The following is a 6,000-nucleotide window of genomic DNA, read 5'->3' on the forward strand; positions in this document are numbered from 1 at the left end:
GCAAACTGGAATTTTGGACCACAGCACTGCTCCCTGACTCATCCTGGATCCCCTCCATGTGACGTTGGATCCATCTAAACTGGGGAGAGTGGAATAGAAGGGCTGCTTTTTTTTTTTTCCTTTTTTTTTTTTTTTTTTTAATCACCGACTGTCAGATAACACATGGATGTTCACTCAGTGTGTCTCTAGGATGTGAAAAATAACAATACCAGAGCGGGGCCTTTCTGAATACACAAGGATAGAAAGGAGAAGATAAAAGGACCAAAGATTTACACAGGGATAATTTAAGCACTGACTCATTGCCATTGCTAAGTTTATAAAATACATAAAACCCAGACAGAAATGTTGGGCGGGGGGGAGATTGTGTTAAGAAGTACGACAGAGGTGCAGCACTGTAAAAAAGATAAAAATAGCTCACCCGTGGAGCAAAAATTTTCTTCACACGTAGTTTAAATACAGCCACCACACCTCACGTCTCATGGGCATGGCTTTACTACGAGCTTCTCTGTTGCTTGTTTGGAGCTGGAGAAAATCCAGAAAGCGAGGGAAACAAACACATCACACGTTCGCTGCCTCTGTTTGCTTTAAGGACACTCGGCATGCACCTTAAGCATTTTCCATGGGTTAAACAGACAATGGGCCAAATATAGCTCTGGCTATCCCGCAGGCTGCCTTGCCAGGAGAGCGTGGTGGGAAAGCCTGCTTAACCAGCATCGAAGGATTCCCTCATGTAGGAAACCTCAAAGAGTATAGAGGTGGCTCAGTGGCCAATTCCAGCACCAGGGGTTTTAGCCAAAGAAATGCCGGCATGTGCTGGGAATTCAGCTGATTCCCAGCTGATGATTCAACCTCTCCGGAGCCGGGGGTAACCGGTATGTCTACATTGCAGTGGTGCACAGCAGAGACACCTGAGATCACAACTTCTGCAGTTTTAACAGCAAAAAGAAGAACAAGACAAAAAGCAAAATAGAGTTTTACAAAGTGTCCAGAAATACATCGTTATTTTGACCATCCTAAACTGACAGTGTGTTCACAGAGTGACTCTGAATGATTGTGACCTTCTGCAGATTAAACTGTGAAGATGCTGACTGTGTGGGGCATTTGCACCTCCACGTGTTCTTTGATAGGACGTGGAAAGAGATGCTGACTACATCCCTTTTGCTAGGACCAAAATAGGGACAGGTTTTGGTGGGTGTGTTTCATTCTTTGGCTTTGCTTTTTAATACCTTTGTGTTTACAGTGTTGATTTGCTTAATTATCATTATTTAATCTCTGAGTAATAATGATGCAGTATTCTCAAATGTTTTAAAGGTCTCTTTCCCAATGAACAACATCTATTTCCATTTAATATTCTAACTTAATTAAAACTTTTTCTTTTTTTTTTTTCCTAGGGCCTTGTTTCATTTAATTCCATTGCAAAATCCCAGTAGAATCTCAAGGGTGCAGTATAATTTGCATAATGAATACAGTGGTATCTGCAGTGAAAACATCACCTCTTAGAAAAAAAAAGAAAAGAAAAAGAACAAAAAAAAACCAAAAAAACCCAAACTACTGAGAAGCAGAGTGAGATAAGGGCTATTACAGTGTTTTGGAAGGTCAGCTGATGGAACAACCTGCAGCTGGAGAGAAGCAGGTGGAGGCTGGTGCTTGGGAGTGGGGTCCAAAAGAGGTATCCCTTTCTGGGGCTCTGACAGCAGCTACCCACCAAACCAAAGCTGAGGACAGGAACACAACTCAAAATTATATCTTTCTGAGATTTAATCACCTTACTCAGCAGTACTGGAAGGCATTTCTCTCTTCCTGGGATTATTGTCCTGAAAGCATCTTACAGCAGCCCTTGTAACTGCAGTCGTCCTTATATTTTGAGATGTGGCAGAGGATACTGGTGAAGCTGCGATTTCCATTTCTGGTTAAAGCGCTGCCTGGGCAGAGCCCACGTACTGGCTCCGTGAGACTGGCTCACAATCCTTCTGCCTGGTTTGGAGCACATCATTTTCTGCTTCAATGTTGCACCTAACAGGGAGTCCGCTCTATTCTCCATACCCTGAGGATCCCTGTTGGATTGATCCAGTGGTAAATATAGTTCCTGGATCTCAGGCTAGTCTGGATGTCCAAGCCAAAATAAAGTTCAAATAAAAGTGAAGCCAAGCTGCTCAGCCTGATCAAGGCTAAAACGCATCTATTTATGAGGCATCTCAGAGCAGGACTTGTCTTGGAAACTTTAAGAAAAAGAGGTGTGACACCTGCAGAATTTGGGTACCTCTGTTTGACAATAGGATTACAAATACAGATTAAAGTACCCCAATTACTCTTTAGAAAGATATTTAGACACCCAGCTTTCACAGATTTAGTAAAGACCTTGTCCCTTACATACCTTGCAGAAAATGATGAGTAGTGCTTTTCTGGATCAGGCCCATAATAAACTAAACAAACTAATTAAAAAGCAAAGATGAAAATCACATCAACTATACTAATAAGGGTTTGAAAAACAGTAATAACACATTGTGCCATGTAACGCTAATCACCTCATAATGGTAAACAGTGAAATCAAGTCTCTCTACCTGCTCCCTAGATCTGCAAGTAAGCAGTGAAAAAGAAGTGACATGCTAAAATTCTTGCAAAAAGTTCTTGCCTGCATCTTCACGGCCTCTGCCAGAGGCACAGATGCAGCATTTAGCTGCTGCTTTCTCAGCAAAGTGCTCTCTGCTTATGGCCAGACTGCCCCATTGATCTCTATTGGTTTTGGACAAATTTTCCCAATTCAAATGAAAGCAGAGCTTTTTTAAAAGAAACATAGGTAGCTACTTTGTGCTTCTTCAGTACACAGTCACCAATTACCTAAGGCGCTTAGGAATGTTTCCTTTCTAGAAGCAACAACTTTCATTTTGTAATATTCACTGCAAAACAAGGAGCTTTACCACCCTCTGTGCTATTGTACAAAGCAAAGTAGAGGTTGTCAGTGTGAGAAGACAAATAATCTCATTTCAGTGAGCACCCCAGGCCAACCAGGTGCTCTGCAGCTCCCGGTGATGGACACGTTCAGCACAGTCGCGCTCATGGCAATGCTGGAGGACTACGTGGAAAAGAAGGAATTCTGCCACCGCCCCAGCACGCAACAATTTGCCTGATGGACATGGGCTGACTATGTCCCATCGCCCTGGGACACCTATGCGAAGCAGCGGCAGGCGCAGAGGTGCCGAGGCTGAGGGAACAAAACACCTCTCCCTCCGCCGGCCCCGCTCCCACCTCCCCAGCCTTCAGCCCCCGGCTCCCCAAAACTGTCGCCTCCTCGCCCCTTACCCCCCCCCCCCAAAACCCACCACCCAGGGCAGAGCCGAGGGATTTTCCCAAGCCGGCGCACCTCACCTCCTTGACGACAGCAAGGCAGGTGGCCCGGGGACCGCCGCCAGGTGCCGGCCGCCGGCACCCGCTCCGCGGCGACCCAGGCGGCTGTCGGGGCAGAGGCGAGCGGAGGGTCCGGGACAAGCAAAGGGGACCCCATGCACTTTTCCACCCCTTCCCAACACCCCCCCACCCCTTCTCCGCGGCGGCGGAAAAGTGCTCCAGCGCCCAGCGGAGCGGCGCAAAGCGTCGGGGACCCCGGCGGGGGATGGCGGGTACCTGCCGGGGAGCCGGAGCGGCGGCGAGGTGCGGGGTGAGGCCGGTGCGGGACCGGGGCCGGTGGCCGGGTTTTTGGAGGCGTTGCGAGGCGGGCGGGCTCCTCCCCGGCGGCGGCGGCGGAGGGTCTCCCTCCTTCTGCGCGGAGTGTCAGAGTTTCCCCTGTCTTCCCTTCCTCCATCCCCGCCACCCCTTTCCACTCCCTCGCACGCACATGCACACCCCTCCAGCAAATGGGCTGCTGCGTGCGTGTGTGTGTGTGTGTGTGTGTGTGTGTGTGTCAGTCAGCCAGCTCAGACACACACCCGCTGCCGCTGCTCCCGCCGTAGGTCACAGCCCCGGCCAGCGGGGAGACATTGACTCTGTGAAAAGTAGCGGAGCGGACACACAGACACACAAGGACACGGACAGAGTGTGGCAACAATATGCCCACCCTGCTGAGACCGGACACCCTGTGCTCATGTCCTTTCCCCTGGACCACTGACCTCTCCTTGCGCTGCCGGATCACACACCTGTGAGTTTGCACAGGGGCATCCCAACTTCATAGCGCAACCACCCTCCACAGGTGCTGGCCCAGATCATAAAGTCTAAAGCAGCATCAGGTCCACTCACGTTATTCCCGTGACACATTCCCGCTGGGGCTGAACTGCAGGTCACTGGCTGGTAGACTGGGAGTGAAAAAAAAAAGAGAAAAAAAAAAAAAAGCCAGCTCGCCACACTTACTGATAAGGAGAAAGCAGCTGGGTAGTGGCCCAGTGCTAGGGGTTGGTGCACGTTTAAGAGTAGCCCACGTGCAAAATTATAGCTGCCAGGGATACATCTGCCTTTGCATTTATTTGTTTTGCCCATGGAATGTGCTTCATCGGTGGTTCTCCAGCTTTCGCATGCTGCAGACCACTTCCTAAGAGAGAAATTCTCTCCTGGACCAACCCACTCCCACACCAAACCCTTCTCTCCAACATATTTCCTTCTGTGGCTGCCCGAGGAAGAGCCTTTCTGCCCACAGGCTGAGAGCCATTGAACACATGGCACAGATAATACCAGACACTTCCAGACAAGACACACTGGGGCTCTTTCAAAAACTGCGTTTCTCTCAGTGAAGAGCTCAGATTGAAAGTCTTCAGCTGGCGACTCAGTCGCAGAACAGACCCCGACTGTTGCTCCCATGAAATAACAGGAGAACCAAAGAACTCTAGAGTGATATATTGGAGTTTCCACCATGTTACCCACCTCAGCAGAGCTTCATCCTCACCTAGCATTCACACAGAAGTCAGATGGGTGGCCTGGGTATACAAGCGAGAACCTAAACATGGGGTTTTTTCTCAGTTCACCAAAAGCCAGCTTCACACTTTTTTACCTGTGTTTTTTAAACAGTTTGCTACTATAGTACCAAGCTGATGATGTTTTTATAAACTCTGCACACAGATACACAGACTCAACTTGTCTACATGTGTCTTACATTCCCACAAAATAAATGGAGGAATTTGAAGACAGGTTGTTTCATAGTTGCCGTTGACTTCTGCTGCTTAAGCTCTTCAAAGGGGGACTTTATACCTGATTTTCCACATTCATTTCATTATGATCACTAAAACTTTCCATTGCTTTAATCCCTGGATGGCACTGTTTAATAAAAATATCATTGTGATCAGTATGATGCAGATTAGAACACAGTTTGTATTTTAAATTCCTGTGGAATGATTCTTCTGCTTTACCTTGTTCTCACATTCTCACCGAACATCACAGGCACTCTGCCGGTAACCACTTTCTACACCAGAAGAAGCTCAAGAAAGAGAAAATGAGGAGCAGGTTGATGGAAGAAAAATCCCTGTTGATTTTTTAAGCTTTCATTTGAACTACAGAATTGGGCTTTGATATATTCTGAAAACACGAATCCCGGTAAAATGAAAACATGCTGAAAAGTACTGCTTGCTTCATGTACTGGAGATGTTTCAGACTCCTGTGAAAAAGAAATCAGTATGAATGTCCCCTTTTCTCACTTGTGGAACCAGCCTGAAGTCTCTGTGAAATGTAAAAGAAATTACTTTGGAAATGTTGTTATTATGGTATTCTTGCAAATCATGCGAACACATATTTTTGGTGGAATAAATAGCAGAGAATTTCAAGAATTATAAAAACCAATTTGTGAAATTAATTAAGCTCTTCATGTCTTGAAGTGGAAGAAACCAAGAAAAAAGATGCCCTCTTGTGGCTGTTTGCTGAATGAAAACTGGGAAAGTTCATAAAATTTCTGTGCCAAATGTGCAGAATGAGCAGGCCTTTTTATTCCTTGTTACTAGAGTTGTAAAACAAGGTTATACAAGGTCATGCCATGGACACAGGCTGAGGAGACATTCACCATCTGCACAGTATCATTTTAAATGA

At 46.7% G+C, this 6,000-nt stretch overlaps 1 protein-coding gene across 7 annotated transcripts in view; it reads right to left on the reverse strand.

Annotated features, from left to right (window-relative positions):
- SEMA3D (semaphorin 3D) overlaps positions 1-4,281 on the reverse strand; it is a 145,952-nt gene extending 141,671 nt beyond the window's left edge. Inside the window, exons 1-2 of one of the 7 annotated variants that reach the window (XM_063323556.1) lie at positions 4,231-4,246; positions 3,622-3,756 (exon numbers count right to left, since the gene is read on the reverse strand). The gene's annotated coding sequence lies outside the window, so the exon portion shown is untranslated. Of the gene's footprint in view, positions 1-3,361; positions 3,499-3,621; positions 3,757-4,103 lie in introns of those variants that run through there. The other 6 variants (XM_063323555.1, XM_063323560.1, XM_063323562.1 and 3 more) reach the window with 6 other exon arrangements.
- Between the last annotated feature and the right edge of the window lie 1,719 nt (positions 4,282-6,000).

Source organism: Chroicocephalus ridibundus, chromosome 1 (genome assembly GCF_963924245.1).
Source record: "Chroicocephalus ridibundus chromosome 1, bChrRid1.1, whole genome shotgun sequence".
Taxonomy (NCBI): domain Eukaryota; kingdom Metazoa; phylum Chordata; class Aves; order Charadriiformes; family Laridae; genus Chroicocephalus; species Chroicocephalus ridibundus.